Here is a 15,439-nt window from a genome sequence, read left to right on the forward strand (position 1 = left end):
GAGATGGACGATGTCCGATGATCTATTCCGGTATCGTTGTTGTATGGCCGATTCCGATGTTATTCCGGAATCGTTATTAGTGCATGGACTCCGCGGGCCCCCCAGGGTGGTGCCGGTAAGACTCCCCCTATGAGCAATTAGCCAGGGTCTCGTTTGTATGTTGGCCAAAGATCGGGGACGGGTGGCACTTAGACTTCGTGAGTCACGCTGGGTTGTGCTATCGAGACATCGATATTTTCGTCCGGAGTACATGTGTACACCTCATTTGCATGACATGGCATCGCATTCATACCATTATTGCATTGCATTGCATTATGACTTGATTGAGGTGTTGTGATGATTGGATTGTGATGATTCTATTGCGGTGATCGGATTGGATCAGATAGACTTAGACTTGGCATATTTTTGTTTAGATGCTTACATAGGTGATGACGGATACTCGGTTCCGATTATATTGTCTCATGCTTGGTTGGGTTACTGGGTTATTTGCTTATCTGCTTTATTTTCTGAATTGTGTTAACTATGCTTAGTCGGCCGATGTGCCTACCAGTACTGTTGTTTGTATTGACCTGACTTGCTGCATTCTTTTATGAATGCAGAGTACCAGGTCGGATCTACTTCTGTGACTCGTGACTGATCGACACTTCAGCTTCCTCTCGAGTTTCTAGGGTGAGCATGGCGTCCGCTGACCTTGAAGACTCTCTTATTACTTATGTCTTGCCTTCCATTCTAAGACATGATTTGAGACTACTTATGTATTACTATTCAGACTTTTAGTATTCGAATTTAGATGCTCTTCTATGACCAGACCAGATACTGGGGTGGATTCATTTACTTTCGCACTTGTTTATATTATATTGTGAGACTTACATTATTTTACTTCCTTTCGCTATTTTCTATTATTTGTAAATGTTGAGTTAAGGGTTCGCCTACCAAGGTGGGAAAGGTAGGTGCCGCACGGCTTAGTAAAATGGGTCGTGACAACAAATGATATGCCAAATGACAGTCTTTTATAAATACGGGAAAAAAACACAAATATAGACAGTTCATGCATAATTCACACATTGGAATTCTAAGATCAACCGCATAGTACGGATCCTTAATACTAAGGGACCTAACACCTTCCCTAGGGGATCACCAGAACCCTTGCCTAGAACTTTGGATTACAAAGGCTTTTTCGCTGCATTTGAATAAATCCTTTGGACTCGGTTTTCCTTGTTTACCCATAAATTAGGTGGCGACTCTTTTTCGAAAACAAAGTATGAAAGAGCACCAACTTCCTCCTAGTAGTTTTCCGAGCGCTAACCCCGCCCGCGAAATGCGGACCGTAATAGACATGCTCATAAACAGATATAACTTAACGCAGTCCAAAAGTATCAAATCCAGTACCAAAGTTACCAAATCTAACCTATCTCCTCAAATGATCACTAAGTCCGGAGTACAATCTCAAGAATCACTATCAAGTCACTAAAGGATCAACAACAAGTCCAAATACCGCACCAATGTAAATATGAGATGAATGGAATGCAAATGCAGTGATACACACATGCTTCAGGCAAAAATATCTCGTCGCTTCAATAGTCATGACCTATAGGGACCGCTAAGTCCATATACCTGATGTGGCGCACAGCCCGATCCAATAGTCAATGTTGCGGAACGTGTAACCCGATCCCAGTCAGTGTTGCGGTATGTGCAACTCGATCCAAGTAAGTGTTGCGGCGCGCAACCCGATCCCAAATATATGTATAAATGAGTATATGCATAATAACATGCCAACAAAGAAGAACATAAGAGTCAACCGTGCCATACATGGACACCAATCTCACTCACAATTTCAATATCATAACTTAATATCCTTCCCAACAACCTCAACAATGATAAATATGCTCTCCAAATCATAAGACAATCACTAAGCATCAACTCTAGAATCAAGCACGTGGCGACAAGCCAACAACTCACAAATAAAGCAACAACCCAATAGAACACAATAAGGCGACAAGCCACAATGAACAACAAGACCAACCTAAGTATTCCAACCCAAACTTCATGCCTGAAGATTTAGATTCTTTCTCCAACAATCACTAACTCTACATATGATTCGCTAACCGAAGTCTAACCAAAAGGTAAGCCGTAGCCTACTTAGAATACCGAATAGAAGCCTCGAACCATCAAACCTTGGACTTGCATTTTCGTATCCCCTCTAAGTACTCAAAGTCTATTCATAATCGAGTTCTATATTAAAACCATGAATAACAACACCCATGCTATACTTCTAGTTAGGTCAAATTCTAACCCAAGAAATTGGGAAAACGGGCCCACAAGGGTAAAACGGGAAATTGAAGGATGGGACATGCAATTCAAGCTCTAGGTGATCAAACCCACTAATCAATTGCTAAATCAACTCACAATTAAGTCTAATTCGGATTTAAAGTGAAACTCCCAAATTTGGGTATAAACCGTAACTCTTTAATCCTCAAATTAATCATTAATAATGGAAGAACTAAGCTTAGCAACAATTAATTCATCAATTTTTATGTTTATTCTAGTCAATTTCATCATCAATTCTTATTTAGGAAGTCTAAAACCCATTTCAATAAATTATCATAAAACTCATATTCTATACTTTGATTCTAATGATTTTAAGCATGAATTAGTGAACTAGGAATGTAAATGATAGATTCTAGGGTCATAGATCTTACCTCCAAGAAGTTTCTACCCTTAAGTTAATTAATTCGCCCCAAGAGTGCTTAGAAAGTGATTAGGAGAAATGGAAGGTTTTATATTAAGAAAATTCTGGAAACACTGCCCGTCACTCGCTGTAGCGGTAAGGTCACCTACTGCAGTGAGCTTACCACAGCGGCCAAGGGCCCGCTATGGCGCCTCACGCCCAAACCCACATAGCCGCTATAGCGGCAAAGATGCACGCTACAGCGAGTACGCCTCGGCGGACACCAGTTCGCTGGGGCGACTCGCCACAAAGTCTCGTTGCTCGCTACAACGGTCTCTCCCTCGCTACGTACGAGACCGTTGCGGCGAGTCTGGTGCTGCTGCAGCGGACACCATGCACCAAATTTTTTTGGTTTTTGACAATTCTCAACCCGAAACTCGACTATCACCCGAGGCCCCACAGATACAAAACAAATATGCATACACACATAAAAACGCGCTATGAATTCATCCGCGGCCTCAAAATTTCCAACGGAGGTCTATTTGACCCAGTCAACCCTCAATGGCCTAAAGCCAAGTTTCCAACCCATGTCGCAAAACGCTCCCAAGTTCCTTGGGAACCGAACCGAATATACTACCAAGTCACAAACGATCATCCGGACCTCTCGAAATCGATGAAATTTTAAAAAAAGTCTGTTTACTCAAAAGTCAACTTTGGGTCAAACAAATCTCACTTTAAGGCTCAAAGTTTCAAAAGTCACACTAAAACCCGCCCGATGACCTTGGGAAAGGGTCAACAGGGGTAAAACGGTCAAAAATACCATAATGACCTGACAAGCCCGGTGGAAAAGCGAACTCATAAGCAACCTCCCCAAGTCGACGGAGAACCTCAAATGGGCTAAGATACCTCGGGCTCAACTTGCCCCTCTTCCCAAATCGTATGACACCCTTCATGGGTGAAATCTTTAGAAGAACCTGCTTACCCTCCATAAACTCTAAGTCCCGAACCTTCCGGTCCGCATAAATCTTTTGTTGACTCTGAGCTGCTAGAAGCTTTTCTTGAATAAGCTTTACCTTATCCACAGACTCTCTCAACAAATCTGTGCCCCACGGAAACCTCAAAAGCATCAAACCACCCATTAAGAGAACGACACGTCCTACCATATAAAGCCTCAAATGGCGCCATTTCAATGCTGGAATGATAACTGTTATTGTACGTGAACTCTGCCAAGGGTGGAAACTGGTCCCAATGACTACCAAAGTCAATGACGCATGCTCTCAACATATCTTCGAGAATCTGGATAGTCCGCTTGGACTGACCATCAGTCTGGGAATGGAAAGCTGTACTCAAGTCCAACTGAGTACCCAACTCTGCCTGAAATGCCCTCCAAAAGTAGGAGATAAATTGGGGACCTCGATCCGAGATAATGAAAATAGGGATCCCCTGTAATCGTACAATCTTACGAATGTAAATCCTGGCTAACTTCTCCGCGGTATAAGTGACCTGAAATGGAACAAAATGAGTGGACATAGTCAACTGATCAACGATAACCCAAACTAAATCAAATTTGCCCAAGGTCTTCGGAAGACCCACAACATAATCCATGGAAATCTTTTCCCACTTTCACTCAAGAATGGGCATCCTCTGAAGCACACCGCCAAGTCTCTGGTGCTCATACTTGACTTGCCAACAATTCCCACACTTAGCCATAAAATCTGCAATATCTCTCTTCATCCTACCCCACCAGTAATGCTGCCTCAGATCACGATACATCTTAGTTGCACCCAAATGAATAGAATATCTGGAGCTATGGGCTTCCTCCAAAATCAGACGATCACCAACACGAGAAACGCACACGCATCCCTTGATCCTCAGAATCCCCTCACTATCAAGCATGGCCTCCTTGGCCTCACCTTTCAGAACCTTATCACGAATCTTACCCAACTGGGCATCCTCAAACTGCCGGGCTTGAATCTGCTCCAAAAGAGATGACCTCGCCTTCACACCAGCTAAGACCCCGCCTGGAACTGAAATATCAAGGCGCACGAAACTGTTAGCCAGAGTCTGAACCTCCATGGCTAACAGACGCTCAGAAGCAACCAATCGGGCTGCCCATACTCACTTTCTTGAGACTCAAAGTATCAACTACTACATTGGCTTTTCCCGGATGATAGAGAATGGTGATGTCATAATCCTTCAGAAGCTCCATCCACCTATGCTACCTAGAATTTAGATCTCTCTGACTGGACACGTGCTGAAGGCTGCGGTGATTTGTGAATACCTCACAATGGACTCCGTATAGATAATGCCTCCAGATCTTCAAGGAAAAGATTACAGCTAACAATTCCAAAGCATGGTAAGGTAGTTTTTCTCATGGATCTTTAACTGTCGGGAAGCATAGGCTATGACACTACCCTCCTGTATCAACACAACACCCAAACCAACACGAGATACATCACAATACACTGAGAAATCCTTACCCACAACAGGTAATACCTGCTGAAGTCAAAAGATTCTTGAGCTTTTGAAGGCTCTTCTTACAAGCATCGGACGACGGGAAGGGAACCTCCTTCTGAGTCAATCTAGTCAACGAAGAAGCAATAGAAGCGAAACCCTTCACTAATCGACGGTAATAGAATCTTAGTCACTATAGTGGGCTTTGCTCAATCTGTAGTAGCCTCAATCTTCTTGGGATCAACCATGATCCCGTCTTTAGACACAACATGGCCGAAGAATGCCATAGACTAAAGCCAAAACTCACACTTTGAAAACTTGGCGTAAAGCTTCTTCTCTTTCAATAACCTAAGGATAATCCTGAAATGATGCTCATGCTCCTCCCTACTCTTCGAATACACCAAGATATCATCGATGAAGACAATGATAAAGGAATCGAGATATGGCTTGAAAATTCCATTTATCAACATCATAAACGCAGCTGGGGAATTCGTAGGCCCAAATGACATCACAAGCAACTCGTAATGATCATAAAGATTCCTAAAGGCCGTTTTCGGAACATCCTCGGCCCGAATCTTCAGCTGATGGTAGCCTGACCTCAGATCAATCTTCAAAAATATCGAAGCACCCTAAAACTGGTCGAACAAATCATCAATATGAGGAATGGGATACTTATTATGAATGGTTACCTTGTTCAACTCACGGTAATCTATGCATATACTCATCGTACCGTCCTTCTTCTTCACAAACAAAATAGGAGCACCCCAAGGGGAGACACTCGGTCTAATAAATCCCTTACTCAACAGATCCTGTAACTGATCCTTTAACTCCCTCAACGTAGCGGGTGCCATCCTATCAGAGGGAATAGAAATAGGGCACGTGCCTGGATCCAAATCGATACAAAAATCTATGTCGCGGTCAGGTGTCATACCTGACAAGTTAGAAGAAATGACCTTCGCAAACTCACACACAATGGGCATGGACTCAAGGGGCAGAGAATCAACGCTACTATCACAAACATGGGCTAAGTAAACCAAACACCCCTTGGCAACTAACTTCTTCGCACGGAGGTAAGAAATGATCTTCTTTGGAGCGGGACTCGGAGTACCCCTCCACTCTAATCTAGGAATACCAGGCATACTGTCTTGGCGTGACCGTCCTCCAAGATTGCATGATACGGTTACAACTATGTCATACCCAGGATAATATGAAAGTCTACCATATCCAATGTCATCAAATCTACCCAAGTATCATATCCCATAAAAGTAACTAAGCAAAATCGAAAGACTCGATCAACAACAACTGAATCTCCAACCGGAGTAGATACAAGGACAGGCACATCAAGACAATCACTAGTCAAATTCTCTCACTGGCTTTCTCTCGAAAGCAGGATGTCACGACCTAAACCGATGAGTCATAACGGGAGTCTGACCTCTAGTGACCAAACACCCCTAAACACATATCTGAAACATACTGAACATCAAAGGCCCATAAATGGCATAAACTGATCCTATAAGAGGGAAATATCAGAACTCTGTACAATCTGCATATACATACACAACATGCGGAAGAACAAAGAAGCCGCCTAGGCTCGCTACATATATCCGTACACAAAAGAATAGAAGCCGACAAGGCTACATCATCTGACTAATACATCCAACTGTCTACAGACCTCTACTGGAATGAAAGCTATAGAAAGGATGGGACAGGGCCCCGTCATACCCATCTATATACATCTAAGAACAATGGCCTACCAAAATAGACTGCAACTCCGGATCAAATGGAGTGCACTGATCTCTGCTGGATAAGGGTCCTACTAAGCTGGACCACCTCCCTGTCTACCTATACCTGCGGGCATGAACGCAGCCCCCCGAGCAACGGGGAGTCAGTACGGATAATGTACTGAATATGTAAGGCATAAAGGCAACATGTATGAATATATATATAGAAATCATGAATAAGATCTGACTCATAAGCTGAAATGACTATCTGCATGAATCTGTATGAACTAGTATCTGTCTGCATCTGACTAAATCTGTATATCGGAAAGCATGGACATGCATCTATATACCTATATATCTAGTGGGTACATACCTCATGTCACATCACAGGTCACAACTTTACCCCCTGTCAAGTGTGCCTTTCACTTGTATATATATATATATACACCAACATCATGGGCCACTCATGGACCACTCACAGGCCACACCTTCACCCCCTGTCAAGTGTGCCTTTCACATATAAAATGTAATATCATAGGTCTCACCCTCACACCCTATCAAGTGTGCCTTTCACTCGTACCCCTGAGAACTGAAAGTGAATGCATAGTGCAAATAAAACTGAACAACTGGATTCTCAAAACAGTATAATGACAATTGGCCTCTCATGGGCCTTACTGAAATCATACTACTAGGACAGGAAATCACAAGATCTGTATATGGGGAAATACCATAGCCGGGATACGGGAACAACAAAACTGTATTTCTCTTAGTGCTTATAAGAATAGAGTAATATGAAAAATCTCTTACTCGTTTATTGGTTCATATCATAGGATCATGACAAAGAAGGAAGGAATAGCCTTAACATACCTTGACGTATATCAAATCGCCTAACTTCTACCTCTTGAACTTATAAATCTACAATTAAGATAACATAAGCCTTAATTAGGCTACTTGCCTTGCTTACTAATCATCCCCAAGCACGTATAAAGCTTAACGAATTATAGATGACCATCTCCTTTATAAGCTTACAATGATAACACCTACATATATATCAAAGTATACGTAAATCCATCTCTAATCATTTCTTAAAATAGTCTCATGCCACTACCTTGCCCTTCATCAATCTATCACTTCCACAAATACCTTCTCTTTACCTAAAATCACTAAAACTCTTGATAGTAAACTCAAATACAAGGGTAAGAATCATTTACATACCTTGAGGGGTCAAGAATCCCAAGAATCACTTTAACTTCAACTCCCTAAGCTTCCCATTCTTGGAGAAACCCTAGAAGCAACCTTCTTCTTCACAAGCTCAAGCCTGTGGTCCGGTCTTGTCAAATCTTCACTAATATGCTATAAATGGTGGGAGAGCAAAATATTGGGGTTTTCTGATCTGGGAATGAGAGAACTATGAAATAAGGTTGTGGACCACGTATTTATACTCGGAGAATTAAATGCTTCAGTGGTCCAGTTCGACGACCAAGTCAACGACCCTTCGACGTGTCGACGGTCCGTCGACGTGCTTGTCGACCTGCGCCTGCAGAATGCATGGCTGCGGAACCCTATCGACGCCACACAACGATGGTCTGTTGACAGGTTCGATGACCCGTCGATCATGACTGGTGTCCTGCAGGTTTTTCTGATTCAGTTTAGATCACGTCGATTCGATTTGTTCAACTTCTAACTCTATAAATTGCTAGGAATATCTGCTGGTACCCTCGTACACGGGGTAAGACGTTTTCTACCTCCAAACTCGGGCTTGGGTCTCTATTCCAAGGGCATACCCGACTAGAAAACCATAGGTTCTACCACTATGAACACGAGGGGTGTAACATCCTCTCCCCGTTAGGAACATTCGTCCTCGAATGTTCGAACAATCCCGGGTTATAGAAATTTTAGCAGAGTTTCCCCTGTACTTATACCAATCCACCCTGCATGCAACAACCCAAAATAATGCCACACAGGGCCACATACTATAACACACAATACCACTGCCTCACACGACCAATCACGATAACTGAAATGAAATAATACCTGGGGAAAATGGTACCTCGGACTGAACCTCTTGCACTGCTGGAAATAAATGTGGATACTTAGTCTTCATTTCCTCCTCCGCTTCCCAAGTCACTTCCTCAACATTTTTATTCCTCCACAAAACTTTAATGGAGGCTACATCCTTGGTCTGCAACCGACGGACCTGTCTGTCCAATATAGCCACTGGAACTTCTTCCTATGATAACTGCTCGGTCACCTGAATATCATTCACTGGTATCACTCTCGAAGGATCTCCGATGCATTTATGAAGCATAGATACATGAAATATCGGATGTATCGACTCTAACCCAGAAGGCAATTCTAGTTCATATGCCACTGTACCCACTATACGAATGATCTTATATGGCCCAATATATTGAGGGCTCAACTTACCCTTCTTACCAAACCTCATCACTCCCTTCATAGGAGAAACTTTCAGGAACACCCAGTCGCCCATCTTGAACTCTAGCTTACGTCGTCGATTATCCACATAGGATTTCTGTCGGCTATGAGCTATTAGCAACCTCTCTCTAATCACTTTCACTTTATCAACTGCTTGTTGAATTCAGTCTGGGCCTACTAACTGATTCTCCCCGACATCGAACCACCCTATGGAGGATTTGCATCTCTACCCATATAAGGCCTCATAAGGAGCCATCTGAATACTGGAATGGTAACTATTATTATAAGCAAACTCAATGAGAGGCAAATGATCATCCCAACTACCTTGAAAGCCAAGTACACAAGCTCTAAGCATATCCTCAAGGGTCTGTCTAGTGCGCTCTGCCTGCCCATCTGTTTATGGATGAAATGCAGTACTAAGACTCACTTGAGTCCCCAATCCCTGCTGAAAAGACTTCTAAAATTTAGCTGTGAACTGTGCCCCCTATTTGAAATAATGGCCGTAGGAACACCATGAAGTCGTACGATCTCCTTAGGATAAAGCTTCGCATAATCCTCTGCTGCGTAAGTAGTTCTGACAGGCAGAAAGTGAGTTGACTTTGTAAGCCTATCGACTATGACCCATATCGAATCACACTTCCGCTGAGTACTGGGCAAAGCCTGTGATAAAGTCCATATTAATTACCTCCCACTTCTATGTCGGGATTTCCATAGCCTATAATAAACCTCTGGGCTTCTGGTTTTCTATTTTAACTTGCTGACAATTCGGACACTGAACAACAAACTCGGCTATATCTCTTTTCGTACCATCCCACCAATAAACTTCCTTGAGATCATGGTACATCTTCGTTGATCCTGGATGGATAGAATAGCGAGAATAATGGGCTTCCCCCATAACCTGCTGACGGAGGCCTGCAACATTAGGAACACACAGTCTACCGTGATATCGGAGTACTCCATTTCTTGTAATCACAAAGGGTGTCTTTCCTTTCTGAGGAGTTTTACCTCGGTAATGAACTAAAACAAGATCCTCTTACTGATGCTCCTTTATCTCCACTACCCAGGAGGACATCGCTGGGTCTTGAACAGTAACTCCTGCATCACCTGAATCTATCAATCGGACTCCGAGACTAGCCAATCGATGAACGTCATGAACCATTTCTCTTCTCTCTGGCAACACGTGAGAAAAGCTACCCATAGATTTACGACTGAGGGCATCGGCTACTACATTAGCCTTCCCGGGATGGTACAGAATATCCACATCATAATCTTTTAACCTGTCCAACCATCGTCTCTGATGCAAGTTCAAGTCCTTTTGCGTAAAGATGTACTGGAGACTCTTATGACCAGTATAGATATCAACATGGACACCGTATAAGTAGTGCCTCCATATTTTCAAGGCATGAATCACTACCGCTAATTCAAGATCATGGGTTGGATAATTCTTCTCGTGCTTCTTCAACTGTCTAGAAGCATAAGCAATAACCTTACTGCGCTGCATCTACATAATGCCCAATCCAATACCTGAAGCATCACAACATACTACATAGCCATCTGCTCCTTCTGGAAGAGTCAAAATTGGTGCTGAAGTTAACTTATCTTTCAACGCCTGGAAACTCTGCTCACAAGCATCTGTCTATTAGAACTTAGCTGATTTCTGAGTTAATTTAGTCAATGGGGCTGAAAGAGAGGAAAATCCTTCCACAAACCTTCTATAATAACCTGCCAAGCCCAAGAAACTACGTATTTCCGTCTGGGCGCGTGGCCTTGGCCAATTCTTTCACAAACCAATCTTTTGAGCATCCACTCTAATGCCATCATCTGAGATAATGTGACCCGTAAAAAGCCACAGAGTTCAACCAGAACTCACACTTCGAAAACTTGGCATGCCACTCTTTACCTAAAAAAATTCCAAGCACTGTCCGTAGATGGTCTGCATGATTGGCCTCTGACGGTGAATAAACCAGAATATCATCTATGAACATAATCACGAACAAATCTAGAAAGGGCCTGAATACACGATTCATCAAATCCATGAGGCATTAGTTAGCCCGAACGACATAACACGAAACTCATAGTGGCCATATCTAGTCCGGAATGCCGTCTTCGGAATGTCCTCATCCTTCACCCTGACCTGATGGTATCCTGATCTCAAGTCTATTTTCGAGAAATACTTAGCGCCTTGCAACTGATCGAATAAATCATCGATCCTCGGGAGCGGATATTTATTCTTTACGGTCACTTTATTCAATTGCCTAGAATCAATACACATTCGCAAAGAGCCATCCTTCTTTCTTACAAATAGCACCGACGCTCCCCACGGCGACGTACTAGGCCTGATAAAGCCCTTCTCAAGCAAATCTTTCAACTGCTCCTTCAATTCCTTCAACTCCGCAGGTGCCATCCTATAAGGAGGGATAGATATTGGCTGAGTGTCTGGCAATAAGTTAATAGCAAAATCAATCTCCCTCTTTGGGGGAATGCCTGTAAGCTCATCTAAAAATATTTCTAGGAACTCATTAACCACAGGAACAGACTAAAGAGTCAGCGACCCTGCTTGCACACCTTGAACTCGAACTAGGTGAAAAATATACCCTTTCCTGATCATCTTCTCTGCCTTAAGGTAGGAAATAAACCTACCTCTAGGCGAAGCAGCATTACCCTTCCACTCTAGGACTGGCTCGCTGGGAAACTGAAATCGAACTATCTTTGTTCTGCAATCAACATTAGCATAACAGGAAGCCAACTAATCCATACCCATAATAACATCGAAGTCAATCATATCTAGCTCAATCAAATCTGCTACGGTGTGGCAGTCACAAACTATAACAACACAATCTTGATATACTCGCTTAGCTATGACCGGATCGCCAACTAGCGTAAACACCTCAAATGGTTTAATCGACTCGGGCTCTATCCCAAACTTACCAACAACAAATGGAGTAACATATGATAAAGTAGATCCTGGATCGATCAATGCATACACATCAATGAAATCTTTGGGGTCCATATTTTGCTTTATCACTGAAAATTCTGGAGGATGTAACTCAAGAAAGGTCTTAACCCTCGAACTACTAGCTCTCTGCCACTGAGCCTGAGCAGCTACTAACCTGGTCAATAACTGTACAACATCCCGCATATCCTGGCCTGGTGCATCTGGCTGAGGAACTGGGGCGGGTGCTGAAGGTGAAGTATGCGAAGTCTGAGATGGGCTCTCACTCTGAATCTCATCCTGAGCCCTAGTGGCCTGCCGAGTACGGCTAGCGGCCTCACCTGACACTCTCTTGCCCTTCTGGGCAGCTGTAGCTTTCTTGCGAGGCATCGCTGAAATCAGAACAAATCATTAGAAGGCGAACTCTTAACACTTGGCTCTTTCGCACGATCTAAGAGTGAAAAGAATGACATCATCCTAAATGTCCTGTAGCATCCTGTTTATAAGTGTGGTGCACAACACACCCATAAACAAGACTCTACTAGACACGATCTGTAGACAATCCTAGGACGGAACTGCTCTGATACCACTTCTGGCACGACCCAAATCGATGAGTCATGATGGGAGTCTAACCTCTAGTGACCGAACACCCCTAAACACATATCTGAAACATACTGAACATCAAAGGCCCATAAATGACATAAACTGATCCCATAAGAGGGAAACATCAGAACTCTGTACAATGTGCATATACATATACAACATGGAAGAACAAAGTGAAGCCAGTCGCTACATATACCGTACACAAAAGAATAGAAGCCGACAAGGCTACATCATCCGACTAATACATCTAACTCGCCTATGTACCTCTACCGGAATGAAAGTCGAAAAGGACTCGGACAAAGGCTCCCCGTCATACCCATCTATATACATCTCGAACAATGGCCTACCAAAATAGACCGCAACTCCGGATCAAATGGAGCGCACCGATCTCTCGCCGGATAGTGGTCCTACTAAGTCGGACCACCTCCCCGTCTACCTATACCGCGGCATGAACGCAAACCCCCCCCCGAGCAACGGAGAGTCAGTACGGATAATGTACTGAATATGTAAGGCATAAAGACAACATGTATGAATAAATATATAGAAATCATGAATAAGATCTGGCTCATAGGCTGAAATGACTATATGCATGAATCTGTATGAACTAGTATCGATCTGCATCTGACTAAATCTGTATATCGGAAAGCATGGACATGCATCTATATACCTATATATCTAGTGGGTATATACCTCATGTCACATCACATGTCACACCTTCATCCCTGTCAAGTGTGCCTTTCACCTGTATATATATATACCCCAACATCATGGGCCACTCATGGACCACTCACAGGCTACACCTGAGAACTGAAAGTGAATGCATAGTGCAAATAAAACTGAACAACAGGATTCTCAAAATAGTATAATGACAATTAGCCTCTCATGGGCCTTACTGAACTCATACTACTAGGACAAGAAATCACAAGATCTGTATATGGGGAAATACCATAGCCGGGATACGGTAATAACAAAACTGTATTTCTCTTAGTGCTTATAAGAATAGAGTAATATCGAAACTCTCTTACTCGTTTATTGGTTCATATCATAGGATCATGCCAAGGAAGGAAGGAATAGCCTTAACATACCTTGACGTATATCAAGTCGCCCAACTTCTATCTCTTGAACTTGTAAATCTACAATTAAGATAATATAAGCCTTAATTAGGCTACTTGCCTTGCTTACTAATCATCCCCAAGCACGTATAAAGCTTAGCGAATTATAGACGACCATCTCCTTTATAAGCTTACAATGATAACGCCTATATATATCAAAATATACGTAAATCCATCTCTAATCATTTCTTAAAATAGTCTCATGCCACTACCTTGCCCTTCATCAATCTATCACTTCCACAAATACCTTTTCTTTACCTAAAATCACTAAAACTCTTGATAGTAAACTCAAATACAAGGGTAAGAATCATTTACATACCTTGAGAGGTCAATAATCCCAAGAATCACTTTAACTTCAACTCCCTAAGCTCCCCATTCTTAGGGAAACCCTAGAACAACCTTCTTCTTCACAAGCTCAGGTTTACGGGGTCCGGGTCTTGTCAAATCTTCGCTAATATGCTATAAATGTTGGGAGAGCAAAATATTAGGTTTTCTAATCTGGGAATGGGAGAAATATGAAATAAGGTCGTGGACCACGTATTTATACTTGGAGAATTAAATGCTTCAGTGGTCCGATTCGACGAGCGGGTCGATGACCCTTCGACGTGTCGACGGTCCGTCGACGTGCTCGTCGACCTGCACCTGCAGAATGCATGGCTGCGGAACCCTGTCGACGCCGCACAACGATGGCCCGTCGACAGGTTCGACGACCCGTCGATCATGACTGGTGTCCTGCAGGTTTTTCTGATTCAGTTCAGATCACGTCGATTCGATTCGTTCAACTTCTAACTCTATAAATTGCCAGGAATATCTGCTGGTACCCTCGTACACGGGGTAAGACGTTTTCTACCTCCAAACTCGGGCTCGGGTCTCTATTCCAAGGGCATACCCGACTAAAAAAAATCATAGGTTCTAACACTATGAACACGAGGGGTGTAACACAAGATGTGGAGCATTATATGTTGGGGGCGGTGGTTGATTTTGGTAGTTCAGAGGTGGATAAGCTTATGGTGGGTTATTTTGTGGTGGACGGTAGTTTTGCTAAGATGGTGGTTGATATGTTTGTTGTGTGGTGTTTGGTAAGCAGAGCAGACACACGGACACTAAAGCGAGCCGCCTAAGTCGGGTATAGTGAAATGGGCGAAGCTCAGGTCATGCGTAATATACAGGTGCTAGGTTATAAGTAGGTATGGAGTAATTTATGTGAGGCGGAGTTATGTGGGAGGATCTGATACTTTCGGGCTTAGGCTTGGAATGTGGGATATGCTCGCCACATCCTCTTTTTTCTTACAGAAGATTCCCACAGTATCTTGTCTAGATGATTTGTTGAAGATACTGATTATTTTCCCAGATTTGAAACCATCTTCTATGGCCTCTCCCATTTTGACCAACTCGAAATCCTCCGCCAGGGCAACATTCTCCCCTAAAACGGGGCCCGGGGCCTAATGAACACGGGGCTAGTCTTCCCCAATCTGGTCGACACGGGCTTTGACCTCCACCTATGGGGAAACCA

Source organism: Lycium ferocissimum, chromosome 9 (genome assembly GCF_029784015.1).
Source record: "Lycium ferocissimum isolate CSIRO_LF1 chromosome 9, AGI_CSIRO_Lferr_CH_V1, whole genome shotgun sequence".
NCBI classification, from domain to species: domain Eukaryota; kingdom Viridiplantae; phylum Streptophyta; class Magnoliopsida; order Solanales; family Solanaceae; genus Lycium; species Lycium ferocissimum.